Genomic DNA, 22592 nt, shown 5'->3' with positions numbered 1-22592 from the left:
TCCTAGTACCTGAAGATTTCTCATGTGGGTTCACATGTGAGGAATTGGGGACTGTAATCTCTTTGTTGGATTCCATGGGCTCATTGCTCCCCGAGATGGAGTTCTGCCACAGGTAAATTTTATTATTTTTGAAATCTGAAGAGTCTCTAATATATTTTTTAACTTTTTTCTTTTGTACCTCACGATCTAACTTTTCCATTTTTTTCTTCATACTGTTATTAAATTCAATGATGGGATTAGTATCTTTAATAGGTTCTAATTTCCTTTCTATAATATTATTCTGTTCATTAATTTTCGCTAATTTGAACTGTTTCCTAGTTAAAACTAGATCCTGCACCGCCCCCCAGTCCTGCAGAGCATCGCACCTCAAACACCGCACAACACCGCCCCCAGTCATGCAGAGCATCACACCTCAAACACCGCACAGCACCACCACCGGTCCTGCAGAGCATCACACCTCAAACACCACACAGCACTGCCCCCAGTCCTGCAGAGCATCACACCTCAAACACCGCACAGCACCGCCCCCAGTACGAAGAAGAAGAAAAAGATTGAGGTAATGCCAGGAGTTTTCTGGTACGACTTCTTGAAGTTTAGCACTTGGAGGCAAAAGTGCTTCTTTGCAAGCGGATCTCACAAGATTCATCACTGTAATTATGGAATTTTAAAGTGAAGTTGTTGTTTTATTCATCTGAAAGCTCATTATACAGTTTTAATTAACATTACACCATTTATTACATCAATTACTGTGCAATCCTCGCATGTTGTGTTAGCTGCTTTTACATTAATCTTTCCTATTTTTATGATTCCAGCGCAAGAAAATTGTGTCCTTTCTATTCTGGGTCTATGCTAAGGAGATAATGAGCGGAGCAAGTTGTTTTGGGGGGGCAAAACCAATTTCCTTCAATGATATGTTCATCCCTGCTGAGCATTACAACCATCCATAATTATCAGTGGACTGTCCCTTTAAATCATCTTGTACAATGTTCATTTATCAGATCACTGCAGAATATTACTGCTCATGCAGATTATCTCATGCTCCATGCAATACATTATACCCTGTGCTGCATTTAGACAGCACACCGCTCTAGGCAGGTCTCAAAATTAACACCCTTTTGTACAAGCTCCGCCCCCTGCGTCATGAGATGAGTCAAATCAAATTTTATAATGCCCTCATGTTGTAAATCACTGCGCAAATTGTTGGCGCTATATAAATCTGGTATATTAATAAAAGTAATAATAATGTGCTATTGGAGACATCATGGGGTCTGTCCCATATACAGAAATATTTGTTAAACTATACAGACCACCAAATCAGAAAGAAAAAATAGGTTTATGTTTCCTAAACTTCAGTGAGTCTCCTGACTCCTCTCAGCACCCCCTTTCCCTGAACAGTTTACTGACTGAATGCAATCACAAATGTCCAAAATCAGCCAAATAGAGAAACAAAAAGTTTCAACTGCATATTTAAAGGCTTGAGCTGTAGATATCATTTTTATTTTATTTTTTTTAAATATGTAAAATGGGGGCAAAATTGAATGTTATTAGGAGGTTATTTACTCTCCATGTCAAATGTTATTCATTTGTTAACAATAGAGTTTTAGGGGAACATATCACATTATGGCCACTAGATGGAGCTGATGATCATAGTAAATAAGTATTTAAAGCCGAACTGCAGTCTGCTCACATAATTTGTAAAAATCTTTGCCATTCTGAAGCTTCACTCCAACCACTTTGCATATTATTTTATATATACTGTGATTCTGTACTTGCCAAATATGCTGCAGAAATCTCCCTCCACTGAGTCTGACTGCAACCATTTTAACTGTGGGCAGCTGAAGCTGCTGCCTGTTCACTTCCTGTATTTACACAGAGGCACACCTCCAGCTCTGAAGCTCTCATTGGTCCTCTTATGACTCACCCCCCCTCCATTCTTTGAAAACTCCCTCTCTCTCTCTAGAGAGCTGTGCATGATGTCCTAAGCCTAGGCTAATGACCAGACAAGAAACAGGAAGTGTATAAGAGATTTACTGGCAGAAAAATAATGTTTTACTATCTAAGTCGGCTTCATCAGGAAAAGGACGAAGGCATTCAGGTATTAAAAATTAAAACCAATGACTTGTATAGAGCCTTAGGTGTATAAACAGAAAACAAAAAATTGAAATTAATTAACATATCACAATACACAGAGAAAAAAAAAACAATTGTAACACGATATAGCATTGTAAGTGCATGATTCACGTTGGTATGAAATAATAAAATTTAAAAAAAAAAACATAGAGGCCCTGTATAACTCAATCCCACATGCTAGAGGGGTTGGAGTTGTGCGGGACTTTCTCTGTGAACGTGACCTTGACTCTTGGAAATTGGAATTTATCTTAACACACAACGTTTTTGTATTTAAAGGTTCCCACTACCTCCAGGTGCAGGGTGTTGCTATGGGGGCCAAGTGTGCCCCCTCTTATGCAAACCTGTACCTGGGGGGGTGGGAATGTCAAATTATTTCATGGCATCGTTACATCGACGATGTATTCATGGTATGGGCAGGATCAAAAGAAAACTTGCAAAAACTCTTGGAAAGTCTACAAGTGAATACATACAGTGGGGACAGAAAGTAATCAGACCCCCTTAATTTTTTCACTCTTTGTTATATTGCAGCCATTTGCTAAAATCATTTAAGTTCATTTTTTTCCTCATTAATGTACACACAGCACCCCATATTGACAGAAAAACACAGAATTGTTGACATTTTTGCAGATTTATTAAAAAAGAAAAAAATGAAATATCACATGGTCCTAAGTATTCAGACCCTTTTCTCAGTATTTAGTAGAAGCCCCTTTTGATCTAATACAGCCATGAGTCTTTTTGGGAAAAGATGCAACAAGTTTTTCACACCTGGATTTGGGGATCCTCTGCTATTCCTCCTTGCAGATCCTCTCCAGTTCTGTCAGGTTGGATGGTAAACGTTGGTGGACAGCCATTTTTAGGTCTCTCCAGAGATGCTCAATTGGTTTTAAAGTGGGATTCCGTCCTAAAAAAAAAAAAAATTATAAGTCAGCAGCTACTAACACTGTAGCTGCTGACTTTAAATAAGTGCTTACCTGTCCTGGGTGCCTGCGATGTCGGCCGCCCGAGGCCGACCCATCCCTCGGCTCTCGGGTCCCGGCACCGCCATCCTAGGAAAGGGAAACAGGCAGTGGAGCCTTGCGGCTTCACTGCCAGTTTCCTACTGCGCATGCAAGAGCGGCACGGAGCTCCGTTCTGTGAATGGCCCCGTGGTGTTCTGGGAACACACACAGTTCCCAGAAGACAACGGGGCCGCTCACCGAGGAGAAGAACTCACCGCGAAATAGGAAGAGGCAGATTAGGAAGACTGCCTAGCAACAAGGGTTTAGGTAAGTTTAATTTTTTTTTTCAGATTTTTTTCTTTTTTTTAGGGTTTTTGGCGATTTTTTGTTTTTCAGGGTGGCCCTCCACTTTAAGTCAGGGCTCTGGCTGGGTCATTCAAGAACAGTCACAGAGTTGTTGTGAAGCCACTACTTCGTTATTTTAGCTGTGTGCTTAGGGTCATTGTCTTGTTAGAAGGTAAACCTTCGGCCCAGTCTGAGGTCCTGAGCACTCTGGAGAAGGTTTTCATCCAGGATATCCCTGTACTTGGCCGCATTCATTTTTCCCTCAATTGTCCTGTCCCTGCAGCTGAAAAACATCCCCACAGCATTATGCTGCCACCACCATACTTCACTGTTGGGACTGTATTGGACAGGTGATGAGCAGTGCCTGGTTTTCTCCACACATACCACTTAGAATTAAGGCCAAAAAGTTCTATCTTGGTCTCATCAGACCAAAGAATCTTATTTCTCACCATCTTGGAGTCCTTCGGGTGTTTTTTAGCAAACTCCATGCGGGCTTTCATGTGTCTTGCACTGAGGAGAGGCTTCCGTCGGGCCACTCTGCCATAAAGCCCCGACTGGTGGAGAGCTGCAGTGATGGTTGACTTTTTACAACTTTCTCCCATCTCCTGACTGCATCTCTGGAGCTCAGCCACAGTGATCTTTGGGTTCTTCTTTACCTCTCTCACCAAGGCTCTTCTCCCCCGATAGCTCAGTTTGGCTGGACAGCCAGCTCTAGGAAGGGTTCTGGTAGTCCCAAACATCTTCTATTTAAGGATTATGGAGGCCACTGTGCTCTTAGGAACCTTAAGTGCAGCAGACATTTTTTTGTAACCTTGGCCAGATCTGTGCCTTGCCACAATTCTGTCTCTGAGCTCTTCAGGCAGTTCCTTTGACCTCATGATTCTCATTTGCTCTGACATGCACTGTGAGCTGTAAGGTCTTATATAGACAGGTGTGTGGCTTTCCTAATCAAGTCCAATCAGTATAATCAAACACAGCTGGACTCAAATGAAGGTGTAGAACCATCTCAAGGATGATCAGAAGAAATGGACAGCACCTGAGTTAAATATATGAGTGTCACAGCAAAGGGTCTGAATACTTAGGACCATGTGATATTTCAGTTTTTCTTTGATAATAAATCTGCAAAAATGTCAACAATTCTGTGTTTTTTTACTGTCAATATGGGGTGCTGTGTGTATATTAATGAGGAAAAAAATGAACTTAAATGGTTTTAGCAAATGGCTGCAATATAACAAAGAGTGAAAAATTTAAGGGGGTCTGAATACTTTCCATCTCCACTGTATAATTTAAAATTCACATACACATTTGACCAATCAAGAATAACCTTTCTGGATGTGGAAATCTTTACAGACGATACAGGGATGATTTGTTCTACCCTGTTTAGAAAACCATCGGCGGGAAATAGTTTGCTACACGCTAGTAGTTTGCATCCTGAAAAACTGATCAAAAGCATACCATATAGTCAATTCTTAAGACTTAAACGTAACTGCATACATGATACAGATTTTCAAAGGGAAGCCAATGCTTTACGCGATCGCCTTTTGATTAGGGGTTATAGCAGCACATGCCTAAGGAAAGCGTTCAATCGAGTGAAAAATCTTAATAGACATAGGCTGCTGTACAAACCTAGGCAAGACAAATCCTCTACATCAACGCGAATCATTACGAAATATAACCGACAACATGCTAAGATACGCAAAATTTATAACAAATACTGGTATCTATTGACCGCTGATCAAAAAGTCTGTAAATTTATTAAACCTCATCCAGAAATAACCTATAGGAGATCCCGTTCACTTACAGACACTCTGGTCACTAGCCACTACAGCAGTACAAATATGGTTAAAAATAAGTCCCCCGGGACTTACCCATGCGGCAAATGTAATTTTTGCCTATTTATCACTGCAGGAATAAGCATTGAGCTCCCCAACGGAAATCTATGGACTCCAAAACACAGAACCAACTGTCAGTCGGTTGGCTCTGTGTATTTAATGCAATGCCATTGTGGAGCCTTTTACGTGGGTAAAGCGAAGTGCCCACTGTTTTGTAGAATCAGGGACCATGTATCCCTGATTTCAAAACATAAAATGGAGACATCCATAAGCCGCCATGTGGGATTGTATCATAACTTCAATCTCAAGTCAATTGGCTTTTTCAGCCTTGAACATCTACCTCAACATGAACGTGGAGGGGACAGCTGGAGACCAGGTGGATCTACACGCTACAGGCCATCCGCTCTCCAGGTTTGAACGAGGGGATTAGTTACAAGCCTTTTCTGTGAATTGTGTCCCCCCCCTTTTTTTTTTTTCTTGGGAGCAGCCATGTTTGCATCTTGAGACCTCCTGACCACAGTTTCTCTGTCATTCATGGTTTTTCTTTTCCTTTATGCCATCTTTTTGGGTCCTCTGATCCTGTGTGCCTGTGCCCTGACATTGGCCTAGCTGCTACCTACTAGATGGTTTTGTTGGCCACTCACCCGCCGGGTAGCAAATGGAAACATAAATTATCAAATGATACATGTGATACAATTGTGTATAGATTTTGATCACTTGTCTACTTTGAGTATTGATCAATGGAAAGTATATGCATGGCCTTGTTGGGTTTGGATGTTATTTTGAGGGGTTGGTGGGTGGGTTTTGGGTTTTTGTTTTTTCTGTCACATTGTTCCTCTGCTGGGGCCTGTCCTGTCCCTGTCTTTTGACTCCCATACAGACACCCAAGGGTGTGCATTGGGAGTAGTAATGCACCCGTATGGGTGACACTGTCCCGATGCATGCCCGCCCTGAGGTACATTTTCTTTCACGGCATCCCAGCTGTATATTACATCTGCAGGACAGCTTTCCTGTCCTGCACTGTCTGCAGGGTCTGTCTTTCACCCTGCTAGACGGAAACCGGATGCGGTCATAGTTTCCGGTTTCCGGATGTCAGTCCGTGCTGCATGCACCTCCTCCTTTGCGTCCGCGGGGCGTCAGTGCGGCGTGACGTCACACGCCCACTTTGGTGCCACGGGGAGGAAATTTTAACCTCAGATTGCGCAGATGCATGTTGACACAGCCCGGGAGCTCATGGTACTTGACAGCGGAGTTTTTGTAAGGTAATTTTTTCATTTTGGCTCTGTGACTGCCTGTGTTCCCATTTGGAAATCTGAAGGATTCCATATTGATCCTGATACACTCTTTATGTTGCAGAGATCGCCTCCAGCCTTTTACTTTTTGGCAATTAGGCTTTGTGCCTCTCTGCCACCCCCATGCATTTTCTAATTTTTTGTGCCTATTGAGGACAGGATTAGCTTAATTATTATAAATTAAAAGTCCGCGCTTAGGACTTGGAGGGTTACAGCCTTCCCCTATTTAGTTCCCAGTTGGGACTAATAAGGTATATAATAAAAAGTGGGGAAAATGGCGCTACCCTATTAGGATCTAAGGTTAAATACCGAATTCCAATACAGAAATAAATAAACATAAACAGTGCTGATCCCAGTGTAGTTAACACTTATAAGTATGCGTGACGGTAATCATAAACGTGCACTAGTTCCCATACAGTGACATATGATACATATATCTAAACTGTGACAGTGTGCCCCTAAGGGCAAGCAACAATGATGTGCAGTATTAAAGTGTATGTTCAATGTGTGCTTTCATTCCAGAGGGCTGTGTGCCCCTTAAACCAAGCACCAGCATTAATGTGTATTCAAAACTGGACTCAGTATATGCATACACCCATTAACTGCTGTTTTATAGTGAAATGATCATAGTGACATCTACTAAACTAACTGACATCCAAAACATGTATATATGTATATATAAAAAATAAAAAATAAATAAATAATACAGAATGAAAAATAATAGTTATACTATAAATTCATGTGACATATATACCACAGTCTATAGAGGTATATCAGGACCGAGTGTACATAAAGCTAGATGCTGCACTGCTTACCTGTTTGACCTAAGTGAAACCCAAATCTCCCCCTACGGGAAGTCTGACACTATAGGGACTGGTCTGGGGTCCAGGCGGTGGGGGCATGTGACTCCCCTTCTCCCCCCCTCCCAGCGGTGCTCACTCCAGGACCCATCAAGGTACGGGACAAGGGTTCCGGGTTGTGGGGGTTGGGTTATTTTTGGGTTTTTTTTGTTTTTTGTTTTTTGATTTCATACCAACGTGAATCATGCACTTACAATGCTATATCGTGTTAAAATTGAATTTTTTTCTCTGTGTATTGTGATATGTTACTTGATTTCAAATTTTTGTTTTCTGTTTATACACAGGACACAGGAACTCTGTATTTGCAACTCCAGTTTTTTCATTAGGTCAGGGTTTAGATAGGTGTGCATACCCAGGACCATGACTGTAACTGTGGTTGCATATTTTATTGTGTCTTAAATGTGTATATTTTTTCTTCGAATAAATGATTTATACTTTTATTAAATTGTTTTTCTGTGTATACATGAAGTACCTTTAACCACTTCTGGACCGCCGCACGCCGATGTACGTCCAAACTTTGAAGGGGGATATCGTTGTTATGGAAGCAGCTAGCTGCCATAACCCCGGTATCCCCGTTTTCGTGCAGCGGCCGGCTTTCTGATAAAAGTGGTCCCTGCAGTGGATTCGCAGCGAGATCACTTTTATCGGTGGCGGGAGAGGGACACCCCCTCCCGCCACAATCCGGTGCCCTCCGCCGCTTACCGGAGCCGTCGGTAGCGGCGGAGGCGATCGCGTCCTACTCCGTCCTGTGCCTGGAGACGAGTGAGGCTAAGATGGCGCCCACTCATCTCCATGACATTGCTGGGCGGAAGCGACGTCAAAACGTCACTTCCGCCCATGCCTCTTAAAGGCATATTTTTTTCAATGTAATTTTTTTAAATGACTTTTTTTTTTAATTGCATTTTAGTGTAAATATGAGATCTGAGGTCTTTTTGACCCCAGATCTCATATTTAAGAGGTCCTGTCATGCTTTTTTCTATTACAAGGGACATTTACATTCCTTGTAATAGGAATAAAAGTGACACAATATTAAAAAAAAAAAACACAGTGTAAAAATAAATAAAATAATGTAAAATAAATAATAAAAATTAAAATTTTTTTTTAAAAAAAACCCCCGTCCCGACGAGCTCGCGCGCAGAAGCGAACGGATATGCGAGTAGCGCCCGCATATGAAAACTGTGGTCAAACCACACATGTGAGGTATCGCTGCAACCGGTAGAGTGAGAGCAATAATTCTAGCTTTAGACCTCCTCTGTAATATAAAATATGCAACCTGTAGAATTTTTTAAACGTCGCCTATGGAGATTTTTGAGGGTAAAAGTTTGACGCCATTCCATGAGTGGGCGCAATATTGAAGCGTGACATGTTGGGTATCGATTTACTTGGCGTAACATTATATTTCACAATATAAAAAAAAATTGGGCTAACTTTACTGTTGTCTTATTTTTTTTCAAAAAAGTGAATTTTTTCCTAAAAAAGTGCGCTTATAAGACCGCTGTGCAAATACGGTGCAAAAAAAAGTATAACGACCGCCATTCTATTCTCTAGGTTGTTAGAAAAAAACATATATAATGTTTGGGGGTTCTAAGTAATTTTCTAGCAAAAAAAAAACCTGTTTTAAACATGTAAACACAAAACATCCAATACGAGGCTGGTCCTTAAGTGGTTAAAGTCCCATTCAAAATAAATTTTCTCTTTACCACTATAATCTGCTAGTTAGTTTAAGTTCTGTATTCTCAGACTGTGACAGACTGTAACAGTTTTTGCAAGGCACACATATAAGAAAATATAGCTTACAGCAGCATCTTTGCTCTGTACCTTTCTATATAAAGCTTATGTGGTGTAGAACGGTCTGGGACATTGTCCTGTGTAAAGGGGAACACCAAAGGCATGACTAGGAGTCATGGAAGTAGATGGCATGGTTACTATAGTTGCTATGTCAGCCATGTTTAAGGGGTTGGGCATTTGAGTATTAATAATATGTAATGATATGTAATGATATGAAATGTACACCCCTCTATTGACCACCCCCTTGTTCCCTATTATGATTGGCTAATAATAACATATATAAGTGGTATACCCGCCCAGAATGAAATCAGATAGCTTTGAACATTTAGACTTTGCAGTCATCTCTTTTGTGTTCACCAAGAAGCTATCTCCTCAGTACTGAGAGGGTCTTGTGGGTGTGGTAATTGCTGTGAATATACCCAGCTGGTCTTGTAGAAATACCGTTTGATTCCACTTCACTTTACATTATAGCAAAGTGTCATTTCTTCAGTGTTGTCACATGAAAAGATAGAAGAAAATATTTACAGAAATGTGAGGGGTGTACTTACTTTTGTGAGATACTGTATGTTAAGTCTATGAATGATAAGTAATGTCAGTGTAATATTTTCAGGCATTTATTAGCTCTCACGGAGATCACAGGACACCTCCTGACAACCTTTAATCTGCTTTTCTCTCCAGAAGGATGGCGCCATGTTTATTCAGGCACCCTTCAGGGTCACCATCTACTTCTTGGGCTGAGATGCCAGCTTAGAGATGACACAGTCATGTAAATCCTGGTGCCTGTGCAGTTCTTGGCTGTGTTCACAAATGTCTTGGGACAGATCAGCCACTGCTACGAATTCTTGTGAGTCTTCCAAGTCTTCCTTGTGACTTGCTACAAAGTTACAATGTTTGCTTTTTTTGAAAAACGATACTGTTACTGTCTATTGTGACCTCTCAGGAATTTCTTCATGCAGACTTATAAAGTTACCAAAAGCTGTATAATATGGAAGTAAACCATATAAGAGAGGCGATGTACCCTAAAGACCCTCTACTTTCTCTTGTCCAGCATTATATTAACCCCTCCAGTCCAGGTTTGAAGAGGTATATTGGATCTGAAAACACATTTATTCTCTCTCCTATTTTTAGGTAGAAACTCTGCCACATCGACCCAGCCACAAGATTCGGAGAAGACATTCGCCCCCCAGGCAGCCCCGGCTATCTTTAGAGCCATTTCTTTAGAAAATAATATTTTTGCTAAACTCTTTAGGTGACTCTCTGTGTGCTGCACTCATTGGACTGTGGAGACCCCTCCTGGTCACATCCTGCAGGTTATCATACGCATTCCATCATTATCCGCTTGACCTCCGGAAGATTTACCCCCCTTCCTTACCAAGCCATTTTTTGCAATACGGCACTGCGCTACTTTAACTGACAACTGCGCGGCCGCGCGACGCTGTACCTAGATAAAATTGATGTCCGTTTTTTCCCCACAAATAGAGCTTTCTTTTGGATGTATTTAATCACCTCTGCTGTTTTTTTTTTTGCGCTATAAACAAAGAAAGACTGACAAGTTTGAAAAAAAAAATTATATTTTTAACTTTCTGCTATAAAACACATCCAATAAAAAAAAAATGTAAAAAAATCTAATTTCTTAAATTTTTCAATCAATTTAGGCTAATATGTATTCTGCTACATATTTTTGGTAAAAAAAATCCCAAAAAGCTTATAATGATGTTATAGCGTCTACAAACTATTGCTGCGTACACACGATCGGATTTTCCGACAACAAATGTTCGATGGAAGCTTTTTGTCAGAAATTCCAACCGTGTGTAGTTTCCATCAGACATTTTTTGTCAGAATTTCCGACAACAAAAATTTGAGAGCTGGTTCTCAAATTTTACGACAACAAAATCCATTGTCGGAAATTCACAAAGTACACAATTCGGACGCACAAAGTTCCACGCATGCTCAGAATCAAGCAGAAGAGCCGCACTGGCTATTGAACTTTATTTTTCTCGGCTCGTCGTACGTGTTGTACTTCACCGTGTTCTTGACGAGCGAAGTTTCTGACAACATTTGTGCGACCGTGTGTATGCAAGACAAGCTTGATCCAACATCCGTCGGAAAAAAATCCCAGGATTGTCGGAATGTCCGATCATGTGTACGCAGCATATGGGATATTTTTTTTTCTTTTTTTTTTTTACTAGTAATGGTGGCGATCAGAAACTTATAGCGGGACTGCGATATTGCAGCGGACAAATCTGACACTTTTTTGGGAACAATGACACTAATGCAGAGATCAATGCTACAAAATATGCACTGTCACTGTACTAATGACACTGGCTTGGAAGGGATTAATATCAGGAGCAACCAAAGGGTTAAATGTGGGCCTAGCCAGTGTTTCAGTGTAGTGGGGGAGGTGCTTTTTACTAGGGTAAGGCATGGATCAGTGTTTCTGCTTTACAGGAACACAGGATCCGTGTCCTCTGTACTGACAGAATGACAATCTGCCTTGTTTACATAAGCAGACTGCTGTTCTGGCTGTGTACAGAGCAATCAGTGGGTGCCAGGGGACATTAGGTCCGGGGGACCCGCTGATCAGCTCCTGCTGTGAACACGTCACCATTTTTCCAGGAAAAATATGTTTCTAAAGGTGCTGTTGACATGAAAATTTCACCACATGTCGGTAACAACCCATGCTATCCATACATACAAAGCAGTAGTGGCCTGTCCATTAGGGGCCTCTATGCCTGCATCCGGCCCCCTAATCTACATGCGGGGCACTGGACGCATGGATTCCAATCAAGTTTGTTTTTTTAGAAGCACATGATTAAAGCCTGAGGCTCTAATGGGCTTCAAAAAAGGATGGGCTCGGGGCACAAAGCATTTTGCCCTGAGCCCACCCGGTTGTGATACCTGTTTCCCAATTGGTGGAAAGGAGAAGCAAGTCCATTGACCTAGGAGGAGGAGGAGGAGGATGGGGAAGGTATGGCGGCGGGCTCCTGCCGCTCTGTCCTTGGAAAATGTGTACAGCATGGCCAAGAGCCTGGGCTCCAAGCTGCAGAGCCTCACCGAGCAGCAGTGGCGTCGCTAGGGGGTGGCTATTGGGGCTAAAGCTCTGAATCTGGGGCCCGTAGCCCCGAGTCTCTTGCCGCAGGGTCCCTGCCTAACCAGCGGGTTGCGGCTGCGGCGGGTGGGCAGGTGGTTTGCATTAGAGGCAAGTGGGCGGACGAGCAGAGATGATATCATCTCTCACTGCCGCTCCCCCCAAAAAAAATTGCAACCAGGAGCAAGTGGTATGGGATCCTGATCACATGACCACATGACAACCAATCACAGGGTTCATATGATGGAGAATTTTCTTATATTAACATCTACTTAAAGGGCCACCAGGTGGCAGCAGCAAGGAGTTATGGGTTCATTTACATTTCTGGATTGCGGTCACACATGTACAGTATGTTATGAATGGCACCCAGCACACTAGAGCAGTGGTCTCCAAATTGTGGGCCCTTTGCTTGCCTTTATCTGGCCCTTGGGGCACTATTCCTCCTACTGATACCAACAATGGGGGCATAATTCTTCCACAAACACACAAACAACAGAGCACTATTCCACTGACACCAATGATGGGCATCCTTCCACCTACTGACACCAATGATGGGTCTCTATTCCTTCCACTGACACTAACGATCTGGAATTATTTTTCCCACTTGCACAAATAATGGGGCACTAATACAACTCACTGACAACAATGATGGGGCACTATTCCTCCCACTGACACCAATGAGGGGGTACTATTCTTCCCACTGACACCAATGATGGGCATCCTTCCACCTACTGACAACAATGATGGGGCATTTTCCTTCCCACTTGCACTAATGATGGACCACTATTCCCCCCACTGACACCAATGATGGGGCACTATTTATCTTTTATTGAAAAGAATCAAGCAACCAATTTTATACAAAAGTAAAAAACAAAACCATAGTATAAAGCTTCAACAGAAATCCAAGGAATACACATCCATGTTCAGAATATTTACAATATATACATAATCCATTACCAACACATTTTTAGTAAACTATTTACATAAAGCAGCAGAGAGGGCCTAAGAGGCACAACCCATCACCTATGTACACAGCCATTTATCAAAAATTAATCATAAATTATAAAATCTAGGGTGATAAGAGACAGACAGCCAGACCCGGGAAAGAGACTCCTGGCAGTCAGGGAGGCTTGAAACCCCTCCACGCCTTCAACCAAGCCCCCCGACTCCGCTTGTCTCTCTCAAGCACCCAAATCTACCCCACCTCCTACAAAATGTCACACACCACCACCTCAACAGTAAGGATTTTATGCCGAGTGCAGACCTGACACCGTGCGTTCCAGGTGAAATAACGGACTACTAGACTAACTAGAAAAAGTGTATCTAAACAAAAAACCCCACCAGTATTGAATGCTCCATACACCCACTCAGCATAACCCAGCCTGGAGAGGAAAGGAACACCGAGGGCCCACCCCACCTGTTTGGACACCTCTATGTTAAAAGGGCAATGAAGCAGAAAATGGTCCATAGTCTCCTCCTCACCTGCACACTCCTCCCGAGGACAGCTACGATCCATCCCACTGCAGAATTTCAAATTGCCCCGAACATCGAGCCTCCCATGGAAGCACAACCAGGCCAGATCCCTAAATTTAGGGGGTACTCTGTCCAAATTAATCAGTCTTAACCCTGCCCTCAAAACTGGGCCTGGGCAATCCCTTAAGGCCAGTGGCTCAAGACTTGACTCATAGGGACTTTCCTCAGAACCGATCTGAGATCTTCAGCCGACAATCACCACTGCCGTAGTAACTTCAGGCACGGAGCGACATAGGCTGGTAGTTGATCACAATGACCCCTGAGATTCTTCACTTTGCCACCTTCTTCCCAAAGTCGTAGAAAAGGCCTAAACCAGGATCTAAATATGCCTACCCATCCAGGAGGTTCCACTGTAAGCATATTACCAATGTTAAATTTGAGAAATAGCAGCGAAAAGAAAAGAACTGGGTTGACCATACCTAAGCCACCCTCCCTCCTGGATAGATAGGTGACATTCCTCTTGATGGGGTTGAGTCTGTTCCCCCACAGCATCTGGAAGAACACACTACTGACCCTAGCATAGAGAGACACTGGCAAGATGCAGACAAAGCTGACATACAAGAAGATCGGAATCAGGTAAGTCTTAATCAGATCAACCCTTTCCCTCATAGATAACTTCCATCTCTTCCAGCTGACCACCTTAGTATTGGCAATTTCCAGTCTGCCTTCCCAGTTTTTGAGGTCATAATCGCCAGGTCCAAATTCAATGCCTATAATCTTAATCCTTTCCTGGGGCACTGGAAAGGTGTCTGGGAGATCAAACCCCTCACCTTCCTTTCCCATCCAGAAAACTTCTCTTTTGCTGATTGATCTTAGAGCTCGATGCTTCAGAGTAACGTGATGCCAGAGATACCACCTCCTCTGTTTCATCGGTCCCAGTGACAATCACCGACACATCTTCCGCATAGGCAATAACCCTCACCCGGGAGCCCCATTGGCACCCCACACAACATGCTGCTCTCTAGCCTCCCGATGAAGGGGTCGATTGCAAACACATAGAGCAGAGGACTCAGGGGACAACCCTGATGTACTCCAGAGCCAACCTCAAAAGACTGCCCAACCCAACCATTAACAAGAGGAAAGCTTTCTGTCCTCTTATACAAGACTTTCAACCAATAGACAAAACCACCTGGAAGACCGTACTTACTAAGGAGCAAACACAGGTACTCATGGTTAACACAATCAAAAGCCTTTGCCTGATCCAATGTCAGCAAATACTTTCCCCAGCCTGCAGCCCTGCACCGCTCCAAGGCCTCCCGGACAGCTAAAACCACTGTGAAGGTGCTCCTACCCTGAACCGAACAGTGCTGATGGTGAAAAAGCAAAGACTCTGCTACTGACGATAGGCGCCAGAAAAATATCTTTGCCAGTATCTATCGACATTGAGAAGGCTGATGGGGCGCCAATTCTCAATTATTGAAGGATCTTTACCCTTTCAAAGAAGAATCACAGCTGAGTGCCTCATGGAAGGGGGAAGTACCCCCTTGGCAAGGCAACTGTTAAAAACCTCTACCAAATGTGGGGCCAGAATAGACTTAAAAGCTTTGTAAAATTCAGCCCTCAAGCTATCTGGTCCAGGTGACTTTTTGATGGCAAGCTGTTCAATTGCCCTCATCACCTCTTCAACTGTGATCTCCTCTGTCAAATTCATCAATGGGACATCTTCATCATTTAGACCTGGAGTAGAGTCCAAAAAGCTTTCCATCTTGTCACGGTCAAGCTCTTTCCTCCCAAGAAGGTCAGCATAAAAGGACCTCACAACCCCCAGGATCCCTGACCTGGACTTTTTCAAGGAACCTGTACTATCCTTAAGGCCAACAACCATTTTAACAGCTACACCTTGTTTGCAGTTCTGGTAAGTGTCAGGCGAGTGGTACTTCCCATAGTCCCTTTCCTGAACCAAAGAGGCATGCCGGTCATATTGACACTTCCTGAGAAGGAGTTTCACTTCGGAGATTGCCCAAGGATCTCCTCCTCTTGAGACAAGAATATCCAGCTTCCTCCGTAAATGTTGGTAGGTCATGTATTTATTAAACGGCTTTCTATTGGCTAGGCCCCTGAAGAATCCAGCGATCCTCTTTTTGGTCAGCTCCCACCACTCAGCCTTGCTGCTACAAAAGTCCAGGATGGTCACCTGTGCCTGAAAGAATTCCTTAAAGGATTGTCTAACATGTTCTTCCTTGAGGAGAGTCGAATTCAATCTCCAGATGCCCTTACCCCTCTGAGGTTTATTTGAAGCGTGTATTTGAAGCATTCAGGACCACAGATAGCATACAGTGATCAGCCTGCACCACTGGGGGCGAGAAAGCAGAGGTCTCCCTAAAAAAAAACCTATCTATCCTACTCTGACTACTACCTTGATGAAAGGTGAACCCGGTGTCATATGCTATCATATTACAGCCTGTCCTTGAAGTCCTTCCTGTCCTTGGGCCTAGTTACTGTATTAAAGTCACCTCCAAAGACCACTTGCCGGGATGTAAAAAGAAATGGATTGATCCTTGTAAAAAAAGGCATTTCCTGTCCCACTTTGTGTGCGCCCCATAGATATTAATTAGGCGCAAGTCCTGCCCTCCCACAAGGACGTCTAAGACCATACATCTCCCAATCTTCACCTCAATAACCCGCCAGACAGTTACCATGCCGGTTTTAAACAACACCGCCACACCGCTGTAAGGCTCGGCCGCAAGAGACCAGTAAGATGGACCATACCTCCACTCTCTCTTGGCCATATGAATATCTGCCAAGCAGGGCTGGACTGGGACACAAATTTGGCCCTGGACTTCATCCAGACCGGCCCACTTTGACAGGTTTCTCAAGATTAGGCAGAAGTGAGAAACTCCCAGGCCATAGCTGTTGAGTCAGCTGTCTGTCCCCTCCCCCATGCTCCTTGTGGTCCCCCCATGCTCCTCTGCCCCCCCTGTGCTCCTCTGGTCCTCCCCCTGCTTCTCTGTTCCCCCCCAAGCTTCTCTGTTCCCCCCCATGCTCCTCTGTACCCTTGTGCTCCTCTGGTACCCCCCCTGCTTCTCTGGTCCCCCACATGCTTCTCTGGTCCCCCACATGATTCTGCATTCCTCTCCTGATCTTCTGTTCCCCCCAGGCTGCTCTGGTACCCCTGTGCTTCTCTGGTCCCCCCCATGCTTCGCTGGTCCCCCCCATGCTCCTCTATTCCTCCCCATGCTCCTCTATTCCCCCCATGCTGCTCTGGTCCCCCGTGCTCCTCTATTTTCCCCCCATGCTGTGCTGGTCCCCCATGTGCTCTGCTGGTCCCCCACCTGCTCCTATGGTCCTCCATGTGCTCTGCTAGTCCCCCCATGCTCCTCCCTCCCCAATGCTGCTCTGGTCCCCCGTGCTCCTCTATTCCCCCCCTTTTTCTGCTCAGGTCCCCATGCTCCTCTATTCCCCCCATGCTGCTCTGGTCCCCCCTGCTCCTCTATTTTCCCCCATGCTGCACTGGTCCCCCATGTGCTGCGCTGGTCCCCCGCGTGCTCTGCTGGTCCCCCATGTGCTGCGCTGGTCCCCCATGTGCTGCGCTGGTCCCCCATGTGCTGCGCTGGTCCCCCGCGTGCTCCGCTGGTCACCCGCGTGCTCCGCTGGTCCCCCATGTGCTCCGCTGGTCCCCCATGTGCTGCGCTGGTCCCCATGTGCTGCGCCCCCCATGTGCTGCGCTGGCCCCCCATGTGCTGCGCTGGTCCCCCATGTGCTGCGCTGGTCCCCCATGTGCTGCGCTGCTCCCCCATGTGCTCCGCTGGTCCCCCATGTGCTCCGCTGGTCCCCCATCTGCTCCTATGGTGCTCCATGTGCTCTGCTGTTCCCCCCCATGCTCCTCCCCCCCCCAATGCTGCTCTGGTCCCCCATGCTCCTCTATCCCCCCCCCTTTGCTGCTCAGGTCCCCCATGCTCCTCTATTCCCCTTCCCCCCATGCTGCTCAAGTCCCCATGCTCCTCTATTCCCCCCTATGCTGCTCAGGTCCCCATGCTCCTCTATTCCCCCCATGCTGCTCTGGTCAGACCCCTATGCTCCTCTATTCCCCTTCCCCCCCTTTCCTGCTCAGGTCCCCATGCTCCTCTATTCCCCATGCAGCTCTGATCCTCCATGCTCCTCCATCCCCCCCCCCATGCTGCTCTGGTCCCCCGCAGCACTTACCTCCTCTCCCTGCCTAGTTAGGAAGCGGACTGAATAATGACATGCTCCTCAGGAGGCGGCACTGAGAAGCTCATCATAAGATCTGGAAGGAGGGCTCAGGGCAGCCACACACAGCTGTAACATAAGCTTCCTCTGCACTCGTTCTCCTGCTCTTTTCTTTCCCCACTCTCCATCTAGATTCTCCGCGGTAGCAGACAGGATGGAGAGTGGGGAAAGAAAAGAGCAGGAGAACGAGTGCAGAGGAAGCTTATGTCACAGCTGTGTGTGGCTGCCCTGAGCCCTCCTTCCGGATCGTATGATGAGCTTCTCAGTGCCGATCTCCCGAGGAGCATGTCATTATTCATTCCGCTTCATAACTAGGCAGGGAGAGGAGGTGAGCGCGGCGGGGAGGGGGAGACAGAGGAGCGGAGGGGTGGCGGTCCGCTGTCACTGAAGCCAGCCCACTGAGCCATCGGCCCACCGGGAAACTCCCGGTAGTCCCGATGGCCAGTACATGCCTGCTGCCAAGGAGGTGAGCCTAGTCTCTTGCAAAAATAAAATTTCAGCATCTAATTGGCTGAACAAAAAGAAGGCCATAGAACGAGCTCTTACTGACTTAATGCTGGCAACATTTATTGTCACCACTTTTAACAGAGGGGGAACTGCCATTTGGGTTATTGGGTGGATTGCTTCTTAGCTCCCTTCTGCTGCTCATCACCAGAAGCCTCTCTTTTTCTTGAGGCTGCCTCAAACTCCATTTCGGAATCAGAACTTCACTCCGAAGAGACCTTCACTCCGAAGAGCCGTTCCGTCCTCACCGCCTGCTTCTTCCGCTTCCCAACCTTCCTTCTCTCCTCCAGGTACTGCAGGTCAGCTTCAGAGATGCCCTCATCTCTTGCTTTTTTCTTTGAAGTCTTTCCACAAGACTTCTTTACAGAGGAAGAAGCGACCTTTTTAGTACACACTACCACTTCTGGTGGGGGGGGGGGTGTTCCCTTTGAGTCAGACTTAGGAGGGGTAGACTCCTGGGGGGTAACTAACTCTGGGGGCACAGACTTGGAAGGTTCTGACACAAGAGGAGAGGGTACAGTAGGCTGGGGGGACACAGAGACAGATACAGAAGGAATACTTACAGACACAGGAGGGGTGGCCACAGGAACTGGAGAGGGATCCTGAGCAGGACCAGGGGAGTCATCACCGCAGAGGAGGATGGTACACCAGGGGCCTCACCCTCCATCCTGTTCAGCCTTGACAAGTCATCTATTACCTCCTTCTCCATATTGTGCCATGCTTCAGGACATCTACTGTAGGGGTGGCCAAGGCGCAGGCAAAGGTTGCACCTGATCATCTCGGTGCAGTCCTTAGCCATATGACCCTGACCCTGACCCCGACACACTGAACATATCAAGGCTGAACAGGAGGAGCTCAAATGCCCCTTTTCTCCACAGCGGTGACACAGCTTCGACTGACCAGGGTAGAAAATAGTCATCCTATCTCTCCCTATAAAAGCTGAGGAGGGCAGGTGATGGACAACAATCCCATCCATGGCCAACCTGACTGTTACTGACCAACCCCCAGTCCAGATGTTACGCTCATCAAGGATTTTGTTGGGCTTAGTCAAAACCTCACCATAGTTCCTTAACCAGACCTCTAGTTAAGGAACAGGGACACTCTCATTAGTGAGTATGATGGTTATCTTTTTCACCGTTGAGCTCTAAGAAACCGCAACTGGGTCCAGACCATCCCATTCAGGTCTTGACCTGCACCGAACCTCATATCGCTCCCAGAACAGGTCAAGACCCTCTGACCTGGTGAAACTAATAGTATAATCCCGTGTCCCAGCTACATGTATTAGGGCATACAGGTCATTTGCCCCAAAACCCATCTCCAAAATCAAATCCACCACTGCACTCCATGCTGGAGGGATTGCACCTCCTTCCCATTTGAGAATTACCACATTTCTTCTCGGACCCCCAGCAGAAGCCAGAGACCCAAGACCAGATCCCGGGGTGCCCAAAGTGGTAGGCTGCAGGGGAAAAACCCGCTTGGGAGCGGAGCTACCAGGAGCAGAGCGTACCACCTGAGCAAATGTAGGTTTATCAGGGCCAAGGCCCCACACTGAAGTCACATTAGTCTGTACATTATTATTATTTGCTTGGACTGAACTGGGACGATTGTCCATCACACTTGCACAATTGCTATCAGTCACACACACATTCAATTTCCCATCAGGAATAGTCACAGTTGCTGCAATACCAGCTGTCTCCTGATGCTGCACTGTAGAGTCTTCATCAGCTATGGGGCAAACAGCTTTAGACTCAGCCAAAGGAGTGTTAATAGGCTCTGCTGACACCTGTAGTTCCTTTTCAGAAATGTCCTTTTTTTAAATGCAGCTCTTGCTGAGCTGCAGCATTAGCAGGTACAACATCGCTACACATAGCATTGGCAACCTGATTGTCACTGGGCACACTTTCAACATTGCTCATGGTGTTAGATGACACAAAAACAGTTTCATCCCCTGTTTGGGGCTTGACATTATCAGGCACATTATCAGTTATGTCCTCATCACCAAACACCAGCTGATCCCCCCGCATAGGAGACTCCATTACCTGGATGGCCCTCGCCATGCCTCCTGAGTCCTGGGAAGGCATGGGGCTGCTTACCTCTCCCTGAGGGGGCAGGGGGTCAGAACTGGGGGTCTCCTCCTCCACCTTTGCCATCCTTCCAAACCTTTGCTCAACTTCTCCTTGAAGGGCCCATCTCTTCCTTCCATCATGGCCACAATGGTCTCCTGGTGATCCACATGGACTTTGGCCAGTTTGATCTCTGAATCCATGGATCCATGTTTCTGGCTGTGTAAGCCCTCACGCTGCCTTCTCAAATGCTTCAGCTCTGCTCTGAGCTTGTACAGCTTGTCTCTCTCCCTATTTAGGACCTTAATCCCGGCCACCACTTGCTCCCAGATGGCCCCGGAACCTTCATCCTCACCAGGGGTAGAGCATAGTTGCCAACATTGTAAAAAAAAAATGTGGGACACTTTTGTGGCTGTAGGCGGAGCTGTCCAATAATTAGGGGGCGGGGCATTCGTCAGCAGGCGTGGCCTGGGAAAAATAGACAAGTGCGGCGCGCGAAGCGCGCTGCGCCGAAAAATGGGCGTGGTTTACGTGAAATTGTGGGCGTGGCTTAAATGGGCGTGGCTCTAGAGGGTGTGGTTAGAGTCTGAAATGAATGAGGGATGGAGAGGGGGAGAGAGGGGGAGAGAGAGGGAAATGACGGGACAGCAGCCCCAGATCCTACACAATAGAAATATGTGTATTCTAGAAAGTTTAACAATCAGCAGATAAAGATACTCCAAACACCTGGTGTTAATGCTTCAATCATCCCGGCACCATGGTTGTTATGGTGTCAGGATGATTGAAACGCATTATTTCTATTATTATATTGTAATATAAAATGAAATCATTCAACTCACCATAATGCAGAATCAGTGGGATCCCTGAGCGTGTCACCAGCCACGTCGCCTGCCACCAGCCGTCCGTCCTTGCTTCAGATGTCCGAGCAGAGTCCGTCCTTGCATCAGGTGCCCCCAGCGGAGCCCCCCTCACATCAGGAGTCCCCGGCGGAGCCCCCCCTCACATCAGGTGTCCCCGGCGGAGCCCCCCCTCACACCAGGAGTCCCCAAGGGAGCCCCCCTCACACCAGGAGTCCCCGGCGGAGCTCCCCCTCACATCAGGTGTCCCTGGCGGAGCTCCCCCTCACACCAGGAGTCCCCAAGGGAGCCCCCCTCACACCAGGAGTCCCCAAGGGAGCCCCCCTCACACCAGGAGTCCCCAAGGGAGCCCCCCTCACACCAGGAGTCCCCGGCGGAGCCCCCCCTCACACCAGGAGTCCCCAAGGGAGCCCCCCTCACACCAGGAGTCCCCGGCGGAGCTCCCCCTCACACCAGGAGTCCCCAAGGGAGCCCCCCTCACACCAGGAGTCCCCGGCGGAGCCCCCCTCACACCAGGAGTCCCCGGCGGAGCCCCCCCTCACACCAGGAGTCCCCAAGGGAGCCCCCCTCACACCAGGAGTCCCCAAGGGAGCCCCCCTCACACCAGGAGTCCCCAAGGGAGCCCCCCTCACACCAGGAGTCCCCGGCGGAGCCCCCCCTCACACCAGGAGTCCCCAAGGGAGCCCCCCTCACACCAGGAGTCCCCGGCGGAGCTCCCCCTCACACCAGGAGTCCCCAAGGGAGCCCCCCTCACACCAGGAGTCCCCGGCGGAGCCCCCCTCACACCAGGAGTCCCCGGCGGAGCCCCCCCTCACACCAGGAGTCCCCAAGGGAGCCCCCCTCACACCAGGAGTCCCCGGCGGAGCTCCCCCTCACATCAGGTGTCCCTGGCGGAGCTCCCCCTCACATGAGGTGTCCCCGGCGGAGCCCCCCTCACATCAGGAGTCCCCAAGGGAGCCCCCCTCACATCAGGAGTCCCCAAGGGAGCCCCCCTCACACCAGGAGTCCCCGGCGGAGCCCCCCCTCACATGAGGTGTCCCCGGCGGAGCCCCCCTCACATCAGGAGTCCCCAAGGGAGCCCCCCTCACATCAGGAGTCCCCAAGGGAGCCCCCCTCACACCAGGAGTCCCCGGCGGAGCCCCCCCTCACATCAGGTGTCCCCAGTGCCCCCCCC

At 46.9% G+C, this 22592-nt stretch overlaps 1 long non-coding RNA gene across 1 annotated transcript in view; it reads left to right on the top strand.

Moving 5' to 3' along the window:
* Positions 1-10753, top strand: part of LOC141147574 (uncharacterized) — a 38859-nt gene extending 28106 nt beyond the window's left edge. The window contains exons 2-3 of the long non-coding RNA XR_012245071.1: positions 9864-10029; positions 10314-10753. This is a non-coding gene — a long non-coding RNA (uncharacterized lncRNA). The remainder of the gene's footprint in view (positions 1-9863; positions 10030-10313) is intronic.
* The last annotated feature ends 11839 nt before the right edge of the window (positions 10754-22592 follow it).

Source organism: Aquarana catesbeiana, linkage group LG06, assembly GCF_042186555.1.
Source record: "Aquarana catesbeiana isolate 2022-GZ linkage group LG06, ASM4218655v1, whole genome shotgun sequence".
NCBI lineage: Eukaryota > Metazoa > Chordata > Amphibia > Anura > Ranidae > Aquarana > Aquarana catesbeiana.
The sequence above is the reverse complement of the archived record's forward strand: the minus strand, read 5'-3'. Positions and strand labels throughout refer to the sequence as shown.